The following is a 25,113-nucleotide window of genomic DNA, read 5'->3' on the forward strand; positions in this document are numbered from 1 at the left end:
ATATATCAGTTTGATAAAAGTCCTACTGCACCTTAAAACCTTTTCGTAGAAAAACAGAAGGTGTTAAAAACATTATGTAATTCATTGTTTGTTTATTCATTATCAATCAGTGTATGGTTCAACTAAAGAAAAATTATAGTTTATTAACGTTTTGTGTGTCATATCATCTGAAAACCATAGATGAAATACCTCAGGCTTGTTCATAAATCAGCATTATGATTAGTTTTATTTTAGCAAGGAAAAGAAAAAGTCTGTTTGTGTATGTGTGTGTGTGTGTGTACAGGTTATGTCCTGTGTCAATGGTGTGATGCTTCCTACATACCATTATGTGATGTATCTTTTGGAAAATGACTGATGGTTGAGTTAAAACCTTGAGTGAAAAACAAGGTTTCTGTTTTAAAAGATAGTCTAAGGGTGTGTGAACTGTGGGTCTGTGTCATTGATGTGAGGGGTCGTAAACAATCAACAATGGTCATTTTTGCAAACATCAGTTTCAAGCGAGCACTAAATAGTAGTTGGTTATCTGCTGGGTGGTGAAGACCTTGTTACTGCAAATGAGGAGCGGTCACAAGCTGGGATAGTTTCAGAGGAAATTAACATTGTTAATAAATGTAGGATTATATTTCTGAAAAGAATCTTGAAAAAAAAAATACAACATTTTCATGTTCATAAATATATCAGTTTGATAAAAGTCCTACTGCACCTTAAAACCTTTTCGTAGAAAAACAGAAGGTGTTAAAAACATTATGTAATTCATTGTTTGTTTATTCATTATCAATCAGTGTATGGTTCAACTAAAGAAAAATTATAGTTTATTAACGTTTTGTGTGTCATATCATCTGAAAACCATAGATGAAATACCTCAGGCTTGTTCATAAATCAGCATTATGATTAGTTTTATTTTAGCAAGGAAAAGAAAAAGTCTGTTTGTGTATGTGTGTGTGTGTGTGTACAGGTTATGTCCTGTGTCAATGGTGTGATGCTTCCTACATACCATTATGTGATGTATCTTTTGGAAAATGACTGATGGTTGAGTTAAAACCTTGAGTGAAAAACAAGGTTTCTGTTTTAAAAGATAGTCTAAGGGTGTGTGAACTGTGGGTCTGTGTCATTGATGTGAGGGGTCGTAAACAATCAACAATGGTCATTTTTGCAAACATCAGTTTCAAGCGAGCACTAAATAGTAGTTGGTTATCTGCTGGGTGGTGAAGACCTTGTTACTGCAAATGAGGAGCGGTCACAAGCTGGGATAGTTTCAGAGGAAATTAACATTGTTAATAAATGTAGGATTTTATTTCTGAAAAGAATCTTGAAAAAAAATACAACATTTTCATGTTCATAAATATATCAGTTTGATAAAAGTCCTACTGCACCTTAAAACCTTTTCGTAGAAAAACAGAAGGTGTTAAAAACATTATGTAATTCATTGTTTGTTTATTCATTATCAATCAGTGTATGGTTCAACTAAAGAAAAATTATAGTTTATTAACGTTTTGTGTGTCATATCATCTGAAAACCATAGATGAAATACCTCAGGCATGTTCATAAATCAGCATTATGATTAGTTTTATTTTAGCAAGGAAAAGAAAAAGTCTGTTTGTGTATGTGTGTGTGTGTGTACAGGTTATGTCCTGTGTCAATGGTGTGATGCTTCCTACATACCATTATGTGATGTATCTTTTGGAAAATGACTGATGGTTGAGTTAAAACCTTGAGTGAAAAACAAGGTTTCTGTTTTAAAAGATAGTCTAAGGGTGTGTGAACTGTGGGTCTGTGTCATTGATGTGAGGGGTCGTAAACCACCAACAATGGTCATTTTTGCAAACATCAGTTTCAAGCGAGCACTAAATAGTAGTTGGTTATCTGCTGGGTGGTGAAGATCTTGTTACTGCCAATGAGGAGCGGTCACAAGCTGGGATAGTTTCAGAGGAAATTAACATTGTTAATAATGTAGGATTTTATTTTCTGAAAAGAATCTTGAAAAAAAAAAATGTTCATGATCATAAATATATCAGTTTGATAAACAAAAGCCTGTGTATGGTTCAACTAAATAAAAATTATAGTTTATTAACGTTTTGTGTGTCATATCATCTGAAAACCATAAATGAAATACCTCTGGCTTGTTCATAAACAGCGTGACGATTAGTTTTTATTTTAGCAAGGAAAAGAAAAAGTCTGTTTTCTGTATGTGTGTGTGTGTGTGTGTGTGTGTGTGTGTGTGTGTGTTGTGTGTCAATCATACAAATAGTAAATCTATGAACAGTGAAGCCCTTCAGCATCAGAAGGTTTAAAAAAATACAAATATACTGTAGAAAAAAATAACTGAAACTTTAAATTCTTGATATTATAGCCCTAAAAGTCGCAACCCCCCTCTCTAAAAATCAGACCCCTTGATACGATTTTAGAAAATATGAAATTGTTAACATAAGAAATTTATTTAGAAATTTTGAGAAAGTTACTTGATAATAAAATTAAAAATCGTGTCTAAAATATATATATGTCTGATGTGAACTACAACAACTACAAAAAGTGGTTAGAAGTGTGTAGGTATATTTTTCAATATTATCATTACATAATCCAAAGTGGAAAAAAAAAAAAAAAAAACATGATTAAAAAGAATAGTGGTTTTAAAGTAGGATTTGAGAAGTTTTTTCATGTTCATAAATAAATCAGTTTGATAAACAGAAGTCTGTGTGTGGTTCAATTAAATAGAAATTATAGTTTGTTAACGTTTCTGTGAGAAAGGTTTGTTCATAAAACAGTGTTATTAGTTTTATTTTAGCAAGAAAAAGAAAAAGTCTGTGTGTGTGTGTGTGTGTGTGCGCGCGCGTGTGTGTGTGTGCGTGTCAGTGATGTGATGCCTCCTACATACCATTGTGTGATGTATCTTTTGGAAAAAAACGACTGAAAACAACTTGTAAACAAGTGATAAGGAAACATGTTTTAAAAGTTAGTCTAAGTGTATATGACATCTGTAAAGCGACACAAGGGAGAGAGCAATAGAGTGGGGCCAGAAGGTGCTGTGATGCTTCCTACATACAAAATGGGATTCTACCATATTCAGTCAGTATATGAATAGCGTATGCGTTTGTATTTTTAAAATAAGTTTGTGTAAGTATTGTGTTTAAACGTGTTAAACACTGAAACAGTAGTTGAGTAAAACCATACACTTAAAAATAAGGTTTCTGTTTTAAAAGTAGAGGTATACCGGTTTATGACCTCTCCCACAACAGCCAGTTTGTAAACAAGTGATAAGACATCTGTTTTTTTTAAAAGCCTGTCTAAGTGTTTATGTAAGAATGGACATCGCGGGAGCATGCTTTGTCTTGCATAACAGATGTCTGGAGGGGGAAGGAAGGAAGGAGGTCATAAATTACGCGCAGGGTGTCCGGTGGAGAAGGGGAGAAGGGAAGGAGGTCATAAATTACGCGCACGGTGTCCGGTGGAGAAGGCTTGAATGTAGAAGGGTAGATGGTCATAAATCACGCGCTTTTTCCTCATACAGATATGCCATCAATCATTTTTGACATAAAGTATATTATTATAACTACTCATGTACCGTTTAAATGAGTGATAATCCGAATACAGTTACTTTGCTAAAATAAATGTATACACGGCTGTCTGATCAGCGCTGCCACCAGGACGACCATCTGCCCGTTCCAGAGCAAGCACAAGTGTGCGTAATAGTGCGCGTAACAGTGCTAAACGTTACCACAAAACATTCCATTTTCTCCAAGTACAGTATGAGTGCGAGGAATAATTAATTCATGCATTTTTATAATAATTTTTTTATAATTATCTCGGTATTGTTCACTGATAAGACCTGATAAGACCTCATTATTTAGTAAACTTAGTGTTTGTTTTTTTGTAAGCATTAGAAAAGCAGCACCTCATATGTTTATGCCAATTGTTAGCCAATTATTGGATTTTTTGGGGGGATTTAAGTTTTTCAACCAAACAGTTCAGCACTGACACCTTAGAGGGTTCTTGTAAATGGCCATGAAGTAATGTTGCTGGGTTGCATTAAAACATATATTGTCTTGTGTTTAAAAAGATATGTGGTGGTTGTCATATGTTGTCATTGTCACATCAAGTTTAAAATATCTGATTTGTATTGAAGGATCTTTAGTATTTTCAAGTTATTTGTGGAAGAGTAATATTGACAGTAAATGCCAAAAAGTATATTTAATTTTTTTTTTTATTCTACTTTATTAACTAGAAAACTGAAGACTGGAGAATTATCAAAACAATTTAACATTCTGTTGGTAGGGTCAAAATGTGGTGTAATCATTATGTAAGCATGGATGCATCCAACCCTGGATCTAGTGGTTCAGGCTGGTGTTGGTCTCTCAGGGGGGGGGGGCTGTCCATGTAACTACCGATTGTAAGTCACTCTGGATAAGGCTTTCTGATAAATACCATAGATGTACACATAAATTAGTATTGCTGCTGACATGTCCATTCCCTTATTACCACAGTGTATGGCTACTTGATGGCTACTTAAATACAGCATAATACACCAAGTCACAAAGCTCAAACTATCTCAGTCTAGTTACTTGAACATGACATTGAGTTCGCTGTACTCTACATTCACCAGGACTCAATCCAAACAGAACACCTTCGGATATTGGCTTCGGATATCATAGACAACCAGCAGACAAATCTGCCGCAGCTACATGATGCTATCATGTCTGTATGGCTCAATATATCTGAGGAATATTTCCACACCTTTTTGAGGCTATGCCATGAAGAATAAGGTGGTTCTAAAGGCATAAGGTGGTCCACCCGAGTACTAACGAGGTCTACCTAATAATATGACCAGCGAGAATCAATCATACAGATAGAAAATCTGCGAACAATGAAGCACTTCAGCATCAGAAGGATAAAAAAATACAAATATACTGTAGAAAAAATATACAAATAAATAAACTTTAAATTCTTTGATATTATAGCCCTAAAGTTGCATGCCCCCTCCCTAAAAATCGCACCCCTTGATACGATTTCAGAAAATATGAAATTGTTAACATGAGAAATTTATTTGAAGTTACTTGATAATAATATTAAAAACCATGTCTAAAATATATATATGTCTGATGTGAACTATATTAAAAAGTGGTTAGAAAGTGTGTAGGTATATATTTTCAATATTATCATTACATAATCCATAGTGGAAAAACATGATTAAAAAGAATGTTGAAAAGTTTTTTCAATGTTCATAAATATATCAGTTTGATAAACAGAAGTCTGTGTGAGGTTCATTAAATAGAAATTTTAGTTTGTTAACGTTTTTGTGCGGCATATCTTCTGAAAACCAAAGATGAGACACCTTTGGAGAACGGTTTGTTCATAAAACATTGTTACGATTAGTTTTTGTGTGGCATATCATCTGAAAACCATAGATGAGACACCTTTGGAGAAAGGTTTGTTCATAAATCAGCATTATGATTAGTTTTATTTTGGCATGGAAAAGTCTGTTTGTGTGTGTGTGTGTGCAAACAGGTTATGTCCTGTGTCAATGGTGTGATGCTTCCTACATACCATTATGTGATGTATCTTTTGGAAAATGACTGATGGGATACCATATTCAGTAAGTATATTAACAGTGTTTGCATTGTATTAAAATTAGTATTGTGTTTAGTATGTGTTTAACACTGAAACAATAGGTTGAGTAAATCCTTGAGTGAAAAACAAGGTTTCTGTTTTAAAAGATAGTCTAAGGGTGTGTGAACTGTGGGTCTGTGTCATTGATATGAGGGGTTCGTAAACCACCAACAATGGTCATTTTTGCAAACATCAGTTTCAAGCGAGCACTAAATAGTAGTTGGTTATCTGCTGGGTGGTGAAGATCTTGTTACTGCCAATGAGGAGCGGTCACAAGCTGGGATGGTTTCAGAAGAAATTAACATTGTTAATAAATGTAGGATTTTTTTTTTTCTGAAAAGAATCTTGAAAAAAATATTTCATGTTCATAAATATATCAGTTTGATAAACAAAAGTCTGTGTATGGTTCAACTAAATAAAAATTAGAGTTTATTAACGTTTTGTGTGTCATATCATCTGAAAACCATAAATGAAATACCTCTGGCTTGTTCATAAAACAGCGTGACGATTAGTTTATTATTATTCTAATAAATTATTTTAGCAAGGAAAAGAAAAAGTATGTTGTGTGGGTGTGTGTGTGTGTGTGTGTGTGTGTGTCAATCATACAAATAGTAAATATACGAACAGTGAAGCCCTTCAGCATAAGAAGGTTAAAAAAATAACTGAAACTTTAAATTCTTGATATTATAGCCCTAAAAGTCACAACCCCCCTCTCTAAAAATCACACCTCTTGATACGATTTTAGAAAATATGAAATTGTTAACATGAGAAATTTATTTGAAGTTACTTGATAATAATAATAAAAAATCATGTGTGTGTGCTGTGAAGCGTTTGTTCGCAAATCTTAAGAAACCAAATTTTTTCACACTTTTAATGTTTTGATCACAATTTGTGGCCCTCCTGTAGTCCCCAAACAAGCAATCAATACGTCATTTTGTTTTTACGTCATTCTCCGTTTTTTTTGTGCGTCTGACGGCCTTAGCGTGGCAGCCACAAATGCGAGACATGGCATTTTTGCCCTTCTTCCCTATGTCCCATGTTTTCCTGACCACTGTTGCTGGTAGCAACACATCCAATATGTCAGATTGTGTGTCTCGGCGAGGCCTTCGGCGAGGCCTTCGGCCTCGCCTCGACTCCCGTGTCTCTAGCTTTTACGGCTGGTCACTGGGAGCCAAAAATGTGTTCCCAGCACGATAGTAAACGGTACTTTTTACACTTTGAACCCGATTTGTGGGCGGGCCGTACGACCTACCAAAATAAACAATACGTCATATTGTGCGGAGTGGTCAGGCCTTCGGCCTGACCACTCCGTTGTTTCTGTACGTTTCACGGTTTTTGCGTGGCAGCCTTGAACGTAAGACGTGTCCTTTTTTGCTGGTCCAGCACAATAGTAAGTGGTCTGTCATGCTGACAGGCCCAAATTACATGATAACATATATACATTTTTCCAACAATTATCATTACATAATCCAAAGTGGAAAAAAAAACATGATTAAAAAGAATTGTGGTTTTCAACGTTTTAAAGTAGGATTTGAGAGTTTTTTTTTCATGTTCATAAATATATCAGTTTGATAAACAGAAGTCTGTGTGTGGTTCAATTAAATAGAAATTATAGTTTGTTAACGTTTCTGTGAGAAAGGTTTGTTCATAAAACAGTGTTATGATTCGTTTTATTTTAGCAAGAAAAAGAAAAAGTCTGTGTGTGTGTGTGTGTGTGTGTGTGTGTGTGTGTGTGCGTGTGTGTGTGTGTGCGTGTCAGTGATGTGATGCCTCCTACATACCATTGTGTGATGTATCTTTTGGAAAAACGACTGAATGTGTTATATATTTAAAATAAGTATTGTGTTTAAACTTGTTTTTCTTTAACTAGAAATCCTTTTAAACCATATATCATTAAAATATGGTTTTAAAAATAGTCTAAGTGTGTGTGCGTGTGTGTGTGTGTGTGTGTGTGTGTGTGTGTCAATATGAGACTCTGCAAGGTGTCGGGAAAGAATGTGAGATGAAACCGGGAAGGGAAGTGCGGTGGGGAAAGGGATGGCTTTGGGAGAAATGGGGTCATAAGCCATTAGCAATGGCCATAGTTGTAAACAAGTGATAAGACATCTGTTTTAAAAGTTAGTCTAAGTGTATATGACATCTGTAATGTGACACAAGGGAGAGAGCGATAGAGTGGGGCGAGAAGGTGCTGTGATGCTTCCTACATACAAAATGGGATTCTACCATATTCAGTCAGTATATGAATAGCGTATGCGTTTGTATTTTTAAAATAAGTTTGTGTAAGTATTGTGATTAAACGTAAAACCATACACTTAAAAATAAGGTTTCTGTTTTAAAAGTAGAGCTATACCGGTTTATGACCTCTCCCACAACAGCCATAGTTTGTAAACAAGTGATATGACATCTGTTTTTTTAAAAGCTTGTATAAGTGATTATATGACATCTAAGACTGTGAGAGGATGCGCTGGGTGTCCAAGGGTGAGAGAGGGGAGAGGGAAGGAGGTCATAAATTACGCGCTGGGTGTCCGGTGGAGAAGGGGAGAAGGTAGAAGGGTAGGAGGTCATAAATTACGCGCTGGGTGTCCGGTGGAGAAGGGGAGAAGGTAGAAGGGTAGGTGGTCATAAATCATGCGCTTTTTCCTTATCCTGATATGTCATCAATCATTTTTGACATAAAGTATATTTTAATCGCTACTTATACAGATACATATTTATGTTATTTTTTTGTGATGCTATTACCTTCTGCTTCTGTCACTTTCTGCCGTGACAAGTGCAATTTCCCACTTGTGGGACTAATAAAGGTTTATCTTATCTTATCTTGCACTGGGACTGCTGTACAGGACCTCAATTTCGTCGTGCTGTAGTACTAAGTATGATTGTGCAATGACAATAACGTCTTTAAACTTAAATTTTCTCTGGCATTAGATTGAACAATGAAAGTCTCAGAAACGTCAATTTGCACATGTCAATAAATGTTTTTGTTCGGACTCAATCGATTAAAAGTGATTAGTCACTAATAGGGCTTGCCATGATGCATATTTAAAACTATTTTCAATTTGTTACTTTTAAAAGCTATTTAAAATACAGAGACTTTTCCCGTCCACGTCGAATGGTGTAATATCATGCAAGTTAAAGGGAATAAATTGGATAATGAATCCAATGAGTGGATGCAAATTTTTCGACCAATGGTCTCCATGGCAACAGGTCAGTAACGGTCAGTCCGATTAATCAACGTGCTCCACTTCCACAACTCTGGTCGACCCGAAGCGGTTTACCTGCGCCAACAAAGCGAGACTGCGAGCGGGTCTGCAGATCCTCCCAGACGTTGAGGTAAAGCAGACTGTGATTTGTTCTGGAACTGTCTCTGGAACGTACTCAGCTCTTAGTGATGGCACACAGCTTCACGGTTAGAACTCTGTCAGGTTCTACAAGTGAAAGTGAAGTGATTGTCATTGTGAAACACCGCAGCACAGCACATGGTGACACGGTGAAACGTGTCCTCTGTATTTAACCGTCACCCTTGGTGAGCAGTGGGCACCATGACAGGCGCCCGGGGAGCAGCTTGTGGGGACCGTGCTTTGAACCAGGGGACCTTGGTGGTTCGGCATCCACACCTGCAACCTTCCGATTACGGGGCCACACTTGGACCGTGTCGCCATATCGTATTACAGCTAAAAAACTCAATGTTGCAGGTGAGAACTTAAACAGACCAATCAGGACATGAGAAGAATCATGTCTAGCTGCCCTAAATAGATATTTCATACAAGACACAGTTAGAAATGATGATGAGCACTTTATTACACCGTGTCATATTTACAATTACGGCATTTGGCAGAGCGACTTACAACGTGCTTTCAAGTTACCATTGATGAAGAGATCAATTCCGGTTCACTAGGACCCCAACTATGAATACAATCTTTTTATTCATTCTGTTGTAGATTCTGTACACAAGTTTGACAAGAAGAAGGTTACAAGTTCATCTAAATATTCTCTAAAGAAGTACTGGAGGCTCGGAGTATACGAGGTGCAGTGCGAGGTGTAATAAGGGCTGTGAGGTAGGATGGTGCTACTCCATGTTTGGCTTTGTAGGCCAGCATCAGTATTTAGAACCTGATGCGTGCAGCTACTGGGAGCCGGTGGAGGGAACGTAGCAGAGGGGCGGTGTGGAGAACTTGGGAAGGTTGAACATCAGTCGTGCTGCTTCGTCCTGTATGAGTTGTAGAGGTCGGATGGTACATAGAGGTAGATTCTTGTTTACTGCCACTTTCACTTTTTAATCATTATTATTGGTGTGTTTTACACTTGGCCAACACACTCGCGTCTGAACCAGAAGAGCACCAAGTTCCAGGTTCAAACCCCACTTACTACCATCGTGTCCCTCTGTCCCCAGGGGGACTGTCCCCGTCACTACTGAATGTAAATGTGTTGTTACGGAACACGTAAAATAATATAGTTGTATATAATCCAAGTGAAATATAGTACATAGTGAACTATACAACATGGTTTTTAATGTTTGTCTTGTGTTTTGGACGTGTGAAGCTCAAGAAAGTCAAAGGAGATTTCATTCATCTTTTCTATATAGATTCTTTATTTGCATTTTGTAATAACGCTCATGTTACGCTCGCCTTTGCGATGTCCGCATAGCTGCGTCCTGTTCACCAGCCTCCCAGATCAACCTGGACAGCCTGGTTCTTGTACTGTTTTCTTTTCTCCACGTCTCCTTGTGAAGCTTCTCGAAGATGCTCCAGTGCTGCTCTCATGTACGCAGTCTGCACGAGTTGCCCACACAGTTCCTTCTCCCTTCTGAGGAGGACCTTCAGGGTTTCCTCAATCTCCTGCCTCTTGCTTGTATTGTTTAAGTCCTGGAAACGTTTTTCCAGTTCGTTCCTGGTAGATGTTTCTTCAAGGAGCACTTTTTCAAGTTCTTCTCGTGCTCTGTGCTCATGGTCACGTTCGGCTGTCATCATCTCAAGTTCCTTTTTCATTTGCTGGAGCGTCTCCTCGTGGAGACTGTCTTTGCTCTCCAGCTGATGACGGAACTTTGTCTCTGTCTCCAGGAGAAGCCTCTCTGCCTCTTTCCTGCTTTCTCTTTTTGCTTCAAGCTCTTTTTCAGCTTTCTCTCTCCTGCTCTGCTCATCTGTCATTTGACTTCTCAGCGTTTCCTGCTCCTTCTTCTCGTTCTGCAGCGTCTCTTCATAAAGAGCCTGCATGCTCCCCAGCTGCGTATGGAGCTGTGTCTCCATCTCCATCTGCTTTCCAGCTTCTCTCACGTTACAGAAACGCCTTTCTGCTTCTTCTCTGTTGTGTCTCTCCACGTTCAGCTGTGCTTCAAGCTCCTCACATTGCAGCCGTTCCAGATCTTGTTCTTCTCTCAGTCTTTCTTTTACTTCATTCTCAGCCTCCTGGATGGCAATTTGCCTCAGCTCTTCACGCCAAGCCAGGCTGTTCTGTGTCGTGTCACGAATAGCCATCTCCAGATTATTATTAGAGGCCATGAACATCTCCTCCACTTCTTTACGATGACCGGGATCCCTTTCCAGGAATGTCTCCGTCACCGCCTCGAGTGTGCCGAGCTGTTCCCCGAACACCTCAACCTGACCCATCTGAGCTGATTTCAGATCGGTCATTTTGGGCTCAACGGAAACGTCCTTCTTGAAGAAGCGACGCTTGGTCCACCTAACAAACTTCTTCCACGCCTTCCACGCCTTCATTTCTCTACCTCTATACTGAACTCTCGTAAATCTGAAATGATTAAGCTCTTCACGGCTCACCTCTTAAATAGAGCGAAGCTGATGATGTCACTTTTTTTTCAGCCAATCAGATGGAGGAACAAGATCTTAAGAACATTGTGATTGGCTGGTTTCACTCAGCTGATTACGCTACAGAACAAGAGCTCAGAAACATTGTGATTGGCTGAAAAAAATTATATCAGCCAATCACATTAATTCTGGGCTCTTGTTCTTGCTGAAAAAAAGTGCCTCTCTGGACAGTGAATCAGGAGGAAACCCACACCGAGACAGAAGAACATGTAAACTCCACACACACAAGGTGCTGTCAACGCTATTTGTCCCAAATCAAATTACTGCCACTTTCACTTTTTAATCATTATTATTGGTGTGTTTTACACTTGGCTAACACGCTCGCGTCTGAACCGGAAGAGCACAAAGTTCCAGGTTCAAACCCCACTTACTACCATCGTGTCCCTGAGCGGGACGCTTAACCCTGACTGTGTCCCCAGGGCATACCTGTCAAGTATCCCGTTTTGGCCCGTTCTTTCCCGCCGTCCTCCCGTATTAGTATTTTCCCGTAAATCTCCCGTATTTTAATCTGCGTTATTTAAAAAAAATAATCTGAGTTGTGTCGCTAATGTCGCGATAAGTGCCGCCTGCAGTAGCTACTACAGGTACTGAAGGTGGCAGTTCTCGCGAGATTAGCGCTTGAGGTCAGATGACGAGATGATGAGTGACGACGCGGGAAAAAAGAAGAAGAAACAGACAGATGATGGACGCCAGGACAGAGAAGGAAGGCGCTCCTGCCAAAAAAAACTAAATCCTCGTGTCAATACCGCGATCAATGGGACACCGAATGTATTTTTTATGAAGAAGAGCGGGGTGGGGGACAGTCATTTGTAACCGCGATTTTAGCGTCGCACACGGGGGAAGGAATGATGTCCGCCAGGCACAAAAACATGCCCGGGCGATGTCAGCATTCGTGACGAGAAATGCCACTGAGGCAGACCAGGTCACAAGTGCAGAGGTACAAACGGCAACGCTGTGTACCAAAAACCTGATTCATCAGTTTGTCCAATAATGGCGGACAGGAAACAAAGGTCAGGAGTGGTGCAGCTGTGCATAAAGCCAGCTGAAGTTTAGAAGTGATTGACAAGTGGTGATTTTAGCTTTCTTGTCACCCCTCTTAAAATGTAAGGGACACTGGGGCTTGGTCGGGGTGGTGGGACTGCTTGTGGTGGGCGCAGGAAAATGTCCCTTATTTTCAAATCCAAAACTTGACAGGTATGCCCCAGGGGGACTGTCCCCGTCACTACTGAATGTGTTGTTACGGAACAAGTCAAATAATATAGTTGTATATATTCCAAGTGAAATATAGTACACAGTCAGTAAAAACATTTGTTTTGCACGTCATTAGTGTGAACATGGACACGCCCCCTACACAAATGGGCCAATCGGATACCAGTACAACTTTGATTCTACATTTTATTATTAGATCATTTGTACCGTGATATAAAATTATTTTTAATGTTTGTCTTGTGTTTTAGACGTGTCAGAAAGACTTTGGGCGGAACCAGATTTGTTTAGTTGTTTCTATCTGGTCCGGTTAGAGTGTGACACCTAATGAGCCACGCGTATTTTTCACATGTAAATGTGTGCGTTCATGACGGAAAGTAAGTGCTGAGGAGTGTTGTTCACACTCGTGTGTTCGATTCGTTTATCCTTTCATACTGTTTTATTTGCAGAGAGAGAGTTTGTAATGTTTGGGAATTATTTAATTCTTATGCTAATTTCCGCCTGCTATTAGCGCTAAGCTAACGGGGTTCAATAATTTTCCTGTGTTTTAGCTGCCTATATTTATATTCTAGGTAAAATGTTCTAGTGCTGGTTAGCTGCTTATGTAGGATTGTATTGTCTGTTTCATGTTAGATTACTGTAAGCAGTGTTATTAATCAGTGTTGTGTATCATATCATGTTCTGTGGAGTGTTTGCTTATGTATGCTTTCTGTGTTTCTTGTAGACCACACACACACACACACACACACACAGACACACACACACACACACATACTTCGTTAATAAATAAGATAATTGATAAGCTGGCCTCCAGGCTCCTGATTCTCTGACCGGAATCAGATCCTATTGTCGCTTCACCAGTGTAACACGTCGTGGGAGTGGTAGAATCTACACGACAAGACGTGTGAAACTCAAGAAAGGCAAAGGAGATTTCATTAATTTTTTCTTTATAGATTCTTTATTTACTGAAATATCCTACTGTGTCTTCCTTTTACCTTCAGAGATGGAGGGACCAGGCGAGCAGTACTGGAGGCTCGGAGTATACCAGGTGCAGTGCAAGGTGTAATAAGGGTATTATAAATCATTATAAATCTGCTTGGCAGCAGAATCCCAGAATCTCTGTATTTAATCAGCTCAAGGTAATGTTGAGACGTGAGAGAAAGTCCAGATGCACACAAATAACTTGTGAAGCATAAGATTGACAGAGTGCTTGGTCTGAATTGTGCTGACTGTCTGGTTCCAGTTCTGGATTTTACATGGTAAACACATGTTGGAGAGTAACGGTGCCACGTCTGGGTGCAGCAGGAGCCCCAGCTGGCAGCACTCAGCCTGACAGCAGGGCTCTAACCATGGACAGGTGCTGCTGGGTAGGCATCCGTGGTTGGAGCCCTGTTAGAAGGAACCGACACTGATGCATCGATGTGGATCCTGAACTTTGATTTCAGTTCCTGGCAACCGCCACACGCCTGTTGGTTTGTTTTTCTTGGCTTTTTTTGTTTTGTCCCTCCTGCCTTTTTCTTTTGTGCGTATTAATAAATCCCATTTGCCCAGATGTCCCGTCTCTGCGCTTCCTTCCCCCGTCAGCCCGTGGTCGTGACAAACAGAGGTAAAATGTGCAATGACACAAGTTCTGACATTCAAACAAATCCTGTTCAATTTTCTGATATGTATTGTATTTCTTTTCATAAATTATTTGTTGTTCCGGCAGCTCAGGTGGCACTTTATTTTAAAAAGTCTATATTCGCCAGATCAAGTAAAGCATACATGTGCATGTTTTTGGTGTTATGTTTTGGTGTTTAATTATCATTATATTCGTGCATTTTCTAAAGATTCTGTTTTTGAATAAAGGGTTGGAAATGAATGCTTTTATTTATTCATAATTTATAAAAAATAATCGACAGATTAATTGATTATTAAAATGATTGTTAGTAGCAGCCATGCTTCTTTATTATCGGAAGATACATCGAACATTAAGACTAACTGTGCTGTAAAACAAGTATTTGCTTTATTAGATATTTCTCCAGATGTATTTGTTTTAAAGCCAAATGGCGTATGATGTAAGCCAGGACTTTATTAGGCATCAGACCAAGTGATGATTATCACCATTTCACAGGGTGAAGAGCAGGAATCCGCTGAAGATGCAGTGATTACTCTCATCGTTGTAAGGTCGCTGGTTTCCAGTCTCCCGCCTCCAGCTGCAGAGTCACGCCGCCGACCAGGTAGGAGACGTGGTGGTCCATGTCGTACTCCCCCAGCAACATGATCCTCTGCTGGTTCCTGTACAGCGCTGTGTACATGGTGCGCGATGAGAGGATGTCCGCCATGGTGAACCTGAAGAAGTAAACGCCCTTCACTGGAGCGGTGAAGAACCCTGCAGAACCATACAGAAAAATTCACTACAGTCAGATCTACTACCATGATGCACCTGTCAGGTTAAACAGGAGACTATCAGTCCCTGTTCATCACCGGACCGAACCACAAACCCTGGTGGACGCCAGGGACTCCGCCTTCCAGTCCAAAGACAAAGAGGCTCAATTCTACAGGCCGAGCCAACCAGTCACAGGCCAGTAAGGAGCAAAACGAGCTGATGCAGAGAAGATGAACATGGCTGCCCGCTCCTCACCAACGGTGATGGTTTAAGCCTTTAAACCTGAGCCACACCGTGTGTGGTGTTTCACAAGGACAGTCACTTCACTTTCACAAAGTGCGTTAAGAGGCTGGCACTGAGGTGTTTAAAGAATGTGACTCCCACTGACACCATGACTATGAGAAGATGCTGAGCACCTGTATTACTGCTGTAGGCGTTTCCAACATTGGTGATGATGTTCCTGAAGACCAAGTTCATTTCGGAAGGTCCTGCTTGTACATACTCAGTATTAAATGTCAAAGCTGCTGAAAAGGCCACTTTGCCTCCTGTAAGTGGAACAGAACCAAAAAAACATCACTGCTGATATTCAACTTTACAAAAAGACAAAAACATAATCATCTGATATGTAAGTAATTCTATTGATTTACATAGAATGATGACTAGAAAGTAACTTATATCCCAAATAAAAGGCACATCATATTTAAGGATATGACCCAATACTCATCATGTACAAATAGACAGATCTTTCATCACGATTACAATATGTATTCAGTATATAGCAATAATAATGTCATTTACCTGCATTCATGTTATTCAGTTTCTCCACTTTGGTCTCCACTGATGTTAGTCTGGTCTTCAATCCTCCAATCTCTGCATTCAGAGCAGAAAATATTAAAACCACAGTTCATCACATGATACCTGAGTTCTTCTGCTGCAGATCTTCTACTTGGTTCTTGACAGCTTTCAGCTCTGCTGCTTGTTCTGATGTAGGTGGAACACAAAAAATGAGCCAAATCTTCACCAAGAAAATATGATTAGAGATCATTTCGATCCAGCCCCTGCATTCTGATGAGTCAGGTTCTCCACGTTCTGCTCATTGTCATCCATTTGGATCTTTAGAGCCGTCAGCTCTGCCACAAGTGCTGCAATAATGAAGGAATAATTCAGTACTTTATGGTAGATTATGGTATGGCTTATTTCTATAGGAGATTAAAGAGTTTTTATGACAGGATGGTCGCATATAACAGTTAATTTATATGGCTGTATATGGCAGTTTATGGCGGTATATAATAATTTATGGATGATTATGGTTGCATATAACAGTTAATTTATATGGCTGTATATAATAGTTTATGGCGGTATATGAATGTACATGACTGTATGTATGGATGTATAACAATGTATATTGATGAGATGTCGCTGATTGTTCTCATGCTCAGAATTACTGTAAAAAATTAAATGGTCACTCTTGTAAGCAGCTTGGATGTGAACGTTGGACTGTCTGTTCTGCATTACCTGCATTTTCCATCTTCAGATTCTCCAGGTCTTTCTGTACGTCTGACAGGACAGCATCTTGCACTTATATACAAAATAATACAGATGTCTGTTATTCTAAATTATATCTACTCATGCACTCTATTACATGTAGAGAATTGAATTAATGTACTGTTATTCTAACCTAAACTAATCATAACCAATGAATAATAATTCACTGTTTATGTTATTTATACAGTAATTACATGGAATTAATACTATGTGTGATTAAATAATACTATTTGTATAGTATATTTTACACTATAATATTTGTCAAATGTCATTTATGCACCTGCATTCTCCTTCTTCATGTTCTCCACTTCATCCTTCATGGTCTTTATCTCCACATCTTGAGCTAAATAATGTAATAATGTAAATGAGCTAAATACCAACATTAAAGTCTGTGAATGATGTTCATACTGGTCTCAGTGTTGTTGAATTAATATTGCACATTTAGAAGATGTGATTACCAGCGTTTTCTCTCTCCAGAACTTCCAGCCTCAGATCCAGCACCATGTCTTCAGGGTCCTTTAGGTTAGTCTTCACGTTCTCCAACTGGACTTCCTGAGCCAGCATCGTGTCCCGCAGGTAGTGGACCATGTTCCTCAGGTACTGCAGCTCAGCGTTGATGTCCTGCACAGGAATTTCTTTTTTTGTATTCAGAGGGTTGCTCTGGTTGTTCAGAGAAAGAGCTCTAAATGTGGAGAACAGCAGGAACAGCAAGGAGATGATGACCCTCATCTTCAACACAATCAGGTCAGCTTTCCACTCATCTAGACTCTTCTCCGTCTTGGCCCCTCGGTTGTGGAATGAACTTCCCCTTTAGGTCAGAACAGCTCAGTCACTGAGCACCTTCAAACGGCAGCTCAAGACCTTCCTCTTTAGAGAAGATTTAGACGAACTTGTGACCTTCTTCTTGTCTTCTGTACAGAATCTACAACAGAGTGAATAAAAAGAACTGACCACTTCATCCATGGTAACATGGAAGCAAGTTGTTAAGGACGTCTGGCAAACGCCTTAAATGTAAATGTAAGCGGCCTCCTTTTTTTATAAAGACGAACTTATTCATTATTTACATTTAAGGCATTTGGCAGACGGCCGTATCCAGAGCCACTTACAACGTGCTTTCAAGTTACCATGGATGAAGAGATCAATTCCGGTTCACTAGGACCCCCAACTATGAATACAATCTTTTTATTCACTCTGTTCTAGTTTCTATACAGAAGAAGGTTACAAGTTCATCTAAATCTTCTCTAAAGAGGAAGGTCTTGAGCTGCCGTGTGAAGGTGCTCAGTGACTCAGCTGGAAGTTCATTCCACCACCGAGGGGCCAAGACGGAGAAGAGTCTAGATGAGCGTCTTCCTTTTACCTTCAGAGATGGAGGGACCAGGCGAGCAGTACTGGAGGCTCGGAGTATACCAGGTGCAGCGCGGGGTGTAATAAGGGCTCTGAGGTAGGATGGTGCTACTCCATGTTTGGCTTTGTAGGCCAGCATCAGTATTTAGAACCTGATGCGTGCAGCTACTGGGAGCCGGTGGAGGGAACGTAGCAGAGGGGCGGTGTGGAGAACTTGGGAAGGTTGAACATCAGTCGTGCTGCTTCGTCCTGTATGAGTTGTAGAGGTCGGATGGTACATAGAGGTAGATTCTTGTTTACTGCCACTTTCACTTTTTAATCATTATTATTGGTGTGTTTTACACTTGGCCAACACACTCGCGTCTGAACCAGAAGAGCACCAAGTTCCAGGTTCAAACCCTACTTACTACCATCGTGTCCCTCTGTCCCCAGGGGGACTGTCCCCGTCACTACTGAATGTAAATGTGTTGTTACGGAACACGTAAAATAATATAGTTGTATATAATCCAAGTGAAATATAGTACATGGTGAACTATACAACATGGTTTTTAATGTTTGTCTTGTGTTTTGGACGTGTGAAGCTCAAGAAAGTCAAAGGAGATTTCATTCATCTTTTCTATATAGATTTTTTATTTGCATTTTGTAATAACGCTCATGTTACGATCGCCTTTACGATGTCCGCATAGCTGCGTCCTGTTCACCAGCCTCCCAGATCAACCTGGACAGCCTGGTTCTTGTACTGTTTTCTTTTCTCCACGTCTCCTTGTGAAGCTTCTCGAAGATGCTCCAGTGCTGCTCTCATGTACGCGGTCTGCACGAGTTGCCCACACAGTTCCTTCTCCCTTCTGAGGAGGACCTTCAGGGTTTCCTCAATCTCCTGCCTCTTGCTTGTATTGTTTAAGTCCTGGAAACGTTTTTCCAGTTCGTTCCTGGTAGATGTTTCTTCAAGGAACACTTTTTCAAGTTCTTCTCGTGCTCTGTGCTCATGGTCACGTTCGGCTGTCATCATCTCGAGTTCCTTTTTCATTTGCTGGAGCGTCTCCTCGTGGAGACTGTCTTTGCTCTCCAGCTGATGACGGAACTTTGTCTCTGTCTCCAGGAGAAGCCTCTCTGCCTCTTTCCTGCTTCTTTCTCTTTTTGCTTTCAAGCTCTTTTTCAGCTTTCTCTCTCCTGCTCTGCTCATCTGTCATTTGACTTCTCAGCGTTTCCTGCTCCTTCTTCTCGTTCTGCAGCGTCTCTTCATAAAGAGCCTGCATGCTCCCCAGCTGCGTATGGAGCTGTGTCTCCATCTCCATCTGCTTTCCAGTTTCTCTCACGTTACAGAAATGCCTTTCTGCTTCTTCTCTGTTGTGTCTCTCCACGTTCAGCTGTGCTTCAAGCTCCTCACATTGCAGCCGTTCCAGATCTTGTTCTTCTCTCAGTCTTTCTTTTACTTCATTCTCAGCCTCCTGGATGGCAATTTGCCTCAGCTCTTCACGCCAAGCCAGGCTGTTCTGTGTCGTGTCACGAATAGCCATCTCCAGATTGTTATTAGAGGCCATGAACATCTCCTCCACTTCTTACGATGACCCGGGATCCCTTTCCAGGAATGTCTCCATCACCGCCTCGAGTGTGCCGAGCTGTTCCCCGAACACCTCAACCTGACCCATCTGAGCTGATTTCAGATCGGTCATTTTGGGCTCAACGGAAACGTCCTTCTTGAAGAAGCGACGCTTGGTCCACCTAACAAACTTCTTCCACGCCTTCATTTCTCTACCTCTATACTGAACTCTCGTAATCTGAAATGATTAGTTCTTCACGGCTCACCTCTTATATAGAGCGAAGCTGATGATGTCACTTTTTTCAGCCAATCAGATGGAGGAACAAGATCTTAAGAACATTGTGATTGGCTGGTTTCACTCAGCTGATTACGCTACAGAACAAGAGCTCAGAAACATTGTGATTGGCTGAAAAAAATTATATCAGCCAATCACATTAATTCTGGGCTCTTGTTCTTGCTGAAAAAAAAGTGCCTCTCTGGACAGTGAATCAGGAGGAAACCCACACCGAGACAGAAGAACATGTAAACTCCACACACACAAGGTGCTGTCAACGCTATTTGTCCCAAATCAAATTACTGCCACTTTCACTTTTTAATCATTATTATTGGTGTGTTTTACACTTGGCTGACACGCTCGCGTCTGAACCGGAAGAGCACAAAGTTCCAGGTTCAAACCCCACTTACTACCATCGTGTCCCTGAGCGGGACGCTTAACCCTGACTGTGTCCCCAGGGCATACCTGTCAAGTATCCCGTTTTGGCCCGTTCATTCCCGCCGTCCTCCCGTATTAGTATTTTCCCGTAAATCTCCCGTATTTTAATCTGCGTTATTTAAAAAAAATAATCTGAGTTGTGTCGCTAATGTCGCGATAAGTGCCGCCTGCAGTAGCTACTACAGGTACTGAAGGTGGCAGTTCTCGCGAGATTAGCGCGTGAGGTCAGATGACGAGATGATGAGTGACGACGCGGGAAAAAAGAAGAAGAAACAGACAGACGATGGACGCCAGGACAGAGAAGGGAAGGCGCTCCTGGGTGCACCACGTCCCGCACATCCTGACTCAGGTCCGTCCTTCGTATTTAACCGTCACCTCGGACCTTCTAGAACCCGCCGCTGATACTGCGGTTCGTCCAAGGCCGCTGCGTGTGGGTGAACCCGGCGGAGAAACCGGCGGCGGAACCTGATGAAGATGAAGAGGAGGAGGAGGAGCCGGAACGGGAGGAAGGACCCGCCATCTTCACCCCGCTGTCTGAAGACGCAGGTGAGCGTGCGAGATGCCGCCGGTCCGCCTCCTCCTCCGTAACCACGGTAACGCGCCACGTTTCTGCGTTTGGTTGTAGAAATCGACCGGCTGCCACCGTGGAGCTCCCGGCTCCGCCCTCGTCCCCCGCTTCGCCGTGGCCTACGTCCGCTCCAACCTGTGGCCGGGAGCCCACGCCTACGCCCGCGGAAGGTAAGACCCGCCGCCGCCGGCCGGGGGCGTCGCCCGTCATCACCGCGTCCCGGTCTCCCCGCAGGAAGTTCGAGAACGTTTACATCGGCTGGGGCGTGAAGAGCGACTGTAGAACCTGTATACAGCATGTTGCTGTAGATTTGCAAAGCATCATGGTTTAAATTCCTGGGCGGCTGTTGTTTTACAGTAAAACCATATTGCTGTATATCATAATACAATAATTTTGAGCGGGAATTTTCATATTTCTCATCTTTCAGTTATTCGGAACACAGAAATCATATTTCTAGGATATATTTCATGAAGCCAGAGGACGACCCAGCGTTTTTAATTTTACATCCTCAATATTAAGAAATGAAGTACTGATGGCCAGCTTCGCATTATTTTCATGAAAGAAGATTCAACGCTTTCCTCGTCTTGACTTCAGAAAGGTAAATCAACTCATTGTTTTTTGCTACAGTACGTGTATTAGCTTAACCTAGTGTAGCGGTCCTTCTTCCGCGTTGTGTAATTTTTTTATTTCTTTTCTTGAACCGTAATTGACGAGCTCACACCCAAGACATTTTCCGTGCAAAGTGTATTCTGTATAAAAGCAAGGTCACGCCAGAACATCGCGTCACAACTCGCGTCTCTCTGCACCTCTCTCTCTCACAGCTCATGCCATGTGTCTAAGAGGACTAAACCGGGTCTCCAACCCACTACCCAAGGCACGCCGGCATCCAACCACTTTTCGGGGGTGATCAACGTTTTAGAACCCACATAACTTTTTTAATAATCATAAATTGAAACAACAAAAAATACAGAAAACATATTAACATAACCAGAAACATTAACACATTCTTAACATTTACAATTGAACAAACACCCCGGATTATCATTATAATTCCCTTACCACCATCAGAATACAGGTAAACAAATAAAAGTCTTTAGAAAATAAGAAAATAAAATACACAAAAAAGAAGAAATACATTTATCAAATCTAGTGTAACCATTTAACTCCGGCACACTAGCACTAATTTAGCTAAATGTTAATTTTTTCAAGTATTGCTTGTCGGTCTTTTAGCTAGCTACAGCTAATTAGCTTGACATTCGTCTTCTCCTTTGCTAGCGACCGTTGGTATTGTCAACGGTAACCGACCTAGGCGACACAGGACACTGCAACAGGTAAGACGCTGCATATCTGAGCTCAAAATAATTATACATTATGTGCTATCTGGTCTCGTAAGTCTGGTTCAGGGGAAGCATCACATGATAGATGTTTATTTGCAATTGTGTGCACTTATGCCTGTAGTGTTGCTTCTTGGTCTGTTAGCTAGCTACAGCTAATTAGCTTGACAATTGTTTTCTTCTTCGCTAGCAACCGTTGGTATTGTCAACGGAAACCGACCTAGGCGACACAGGACACTGCAACAGGTAAGACGCTGCATTTTTGGACTTCGATCATCTAACCTGAGGACACAGGAGTGTCATTTCCAACTAGTGAATACATTTTGACACATTATTGATTTTGGCTTTACATGTTTAAGTCTGTCACATACTTTTTTTTCAGGATATGAATCTGTAGCAAACACCAGCCAAACAGTCAGTTCAACTACATACTGTAATCAGTATGTCTTTCAAATGCAAAGAATGATATTTCTTTGCAGGGACAATCCTCAGTTAATATAAATAACCAATTTGTTATTTTATATTTTTACCCATATATTGGTACTTGCTGATCCATTAGTGTAATACATCAACAGATCTGTTCCTTTCCTGTTGTGAGAACAAGAGCTTTACTGGAGTGTATTGCTCTAACATTCTTGAAATTAAATTGCCCATAGGTGTGAGCGTGAATGTTTGTATGCATCTGTATGTCATCTTTGTAATCGCCAACTTGTCCAGGGTGTACCCTGCCTCTTTCCCAATGACAGCTAGAAATGGCTCCAGCTCTTCTGTGATGTTTAAGGAGACACTGGAAAATGTATGGATAAATACAGATACATTTTGAGATGCACTACAAAGCTACAAATTTGCTGTGAAGGATATCTGAAACCAACATTTGTCCTCAACACTCTGGTGGAACAATTTTCTGCTTTAGCACTGCCAATATATTTCCCCTATATGTTGAATATGGGTCCGGACAGCTGCTGAGTAGTGAAACAAAGTAGAAAATAGTTCTGCATTCTATGGTATATTAGAGAATCGGAAGTAGCACAAAGTATTCACAAAATTACAAGTGTGAGAGGTTAATGTACCAAACTTCAATAATTTATTACCCTCACATGGATCAGCAAATATCACTATATTGGACCAAATCTTTGTAAGTTTTTTCTCCTGGGGTAATATATGGCATCTTATGAATTTACAGATTTATTGTCAGGATAAATCCTGAGCAAAGCAAGTGTTCTTCCAAGGTCCAGCTGAGCAGAAGGACTGGCAGGATGGTGCAACGAAAAAATGAATCCCTCAATCCACACGTGGCATCGTTTATCAGAGGCTTTATCGAGTATGACTGGCAGAACAATTGATATCAGGTGAGACTGTTAATTTATATTTATTTAAACTTTGCAGAAATAAAATACTCTACAGCAGGGATAGACAACCTTGATCCTCCAGGGCCACTATCCTGCTAGTTTTACAACTATTCTACCCACTGATTGACTGAACACACCTGATCCAGGCATTCAGAAGCTGTAAGTGCAGTGATGGTTGGAAAATGAGCAGGAGGACCGTGGCCCTCAAGGACCAGGGTTGGCTACACTTATTCACTGTACAGGGCAGTGTCTTACAGATGCCCTCTTGTTTGTGTGTTTCTATATGTAAAACTGTGCATGTGTGTGTAGTGTATTTTACTAGGCTACTGCACCTTCATGTAGTAATAGAAACATTTCCAAACGTTTCCAATGGGAAGTAGGGAGTCTCAAAAAATTGTCATAGAGCCAATAGTGTGGATTAATGCTGCCTTTGCATTTCTACTCTACATTAGTAACTAATGCCTCTTTGTCCTTCCACTTCAGGGAAGAAGATTACAGCCCTAGAAGACATATTCAGTATAGGAAGAAACGGCGCAGGAATCATATATGTCATTGGGACCAGTAAAGTCAGTCTTGAACAGTTTATTGGTTGAATATTGAAATGTTTTCGTACAAATGCATTTTTCTACAATTCTTCTTTTAACTGAACATTTTACTTACTTGGAATTTTTGTATTTGTAAAAAACAAACAAACAAAAAACAAAACCTGAAATATGTGATAGTTGTCTATATGGTGATGCTTTTGTGTGTTTTATTGTTAATTTTATTATATTATCAATTAACTTTACAGGATACAGTGACTGCACATACAAACCTGAAATATGTGATAGTTGTCTATATGGTGATTCTTTTGTGTGTTTTATTGTTAATTTTATTATATTATCAATTAACTTTACAGGATACAGTGACTGCACATACAAACCTGAAATATGTGATAGTTGTCTATATGGTGATGCTTTTGTGTGTTTTATTGTTAATTTTATTATATTATCAATTAACTTTACAGGATACAGTGACTGCACATACAAACCAATGTCTGAAAAGGGAAATGTAAAAAGTACAAAAAAGTATTTTGTTTTAATTATCTCTATAAGCATTGAAGTGTTACAAAATAATTCTTGGCCTTGGTGTTTAAATTGGTTTACCTGAAGAGAAAGGGTTGTTTGGGAAAATAAGTGTTTTTTACAAAGTAAAACTTTTTGTAAACTGCTTTAAAAAAATAAATGAAATGTTTTGCGACAAAAAACGCATCTTCATTGTATTGTATGCTATAATTTTTATTTTATAACAATATTTTATAAATTACTTATTATAACAAATAATGCAGTCATGCATATTGCAGTAGCCTAATATGTGCTGTAATGAAATATACAGCACTTTATTACTGTGATTGCAAATACAGTCTGTGCTTACTACTGTAACAATGATTACAGTATTCAGATCATTGCTGTAATAACAATTACAGTATTTTGTAGGTACTGTGATTCAATTTACAGTAAGCATACTGTAGAATGTTCTACAGCAACTTACTTGCTAAAAGCTGCCAGCTAGTTTCTGTAGATTTCACATTATCCTTGTTACAGTGTACAACACAGCAGCGTTTTAAATAAAGTTCTGAAATTAAAATCCAGCCTGGTCATTATTCCGGGGGGTCCGGTCCTAACGCAGGTCCGTCTCCTCGTCCCGCACCGTCTTTTTAATCCGGAGCAGCCGGCTGGTTCCAGGAC

General features: G+C 40.1%; 1 long non-coding RNA gene across 2 annotated transcripts; it reads left to right on the plus strand.

Moving 5' to 3' along the window:
* Positions 1-20,372: 20,372 nt before the first annotated feature.
* On the plus strand, positions 20,373-24,073 carry LOC114775327 (uncharacterized). 2 transcript variants are annotated; one of them, XR_003744989.1, is made up of 7 exons: positions 20,373-20,681; positions 20,761-20,873; positions 21,131-21,301; positions 21,979-22,034; positions 22,228-22,283; positions 23,221-23,386; positions 23,870-24,073. It is a non-coding gene; the product is annotated as an uncharacterized LOC114775327 (long non-coding RNA). The 2 variants fall into 2 exon arrangements; XR_003744988.1 differs by lacking the exons at positions 20,373-20,681; positions 20,761-20,873; positions 21,131-21,301 and having other exon boundaries at positions 21,867-22,034.
* Positions 24,074-25,113: the final 1,040 nt, after the last annotated feature.

The sequence above is a fragment of the Denticeps clupeoides genome, unplaced genomic scaffold, assembly GCF_900700375.1.
Source record: "Denticeps clupeoides unplaced genomic scaffold, fDenClu1.1, whole genome shotgun sequence".
In the NCBI taxonomy this organism is placed as follows: Eukaryota; Metazoa; Chordata; class Actinopteri; order Clupeiformes; family Denticipitidae; genus Denticeps; species Denticeps clupeoides.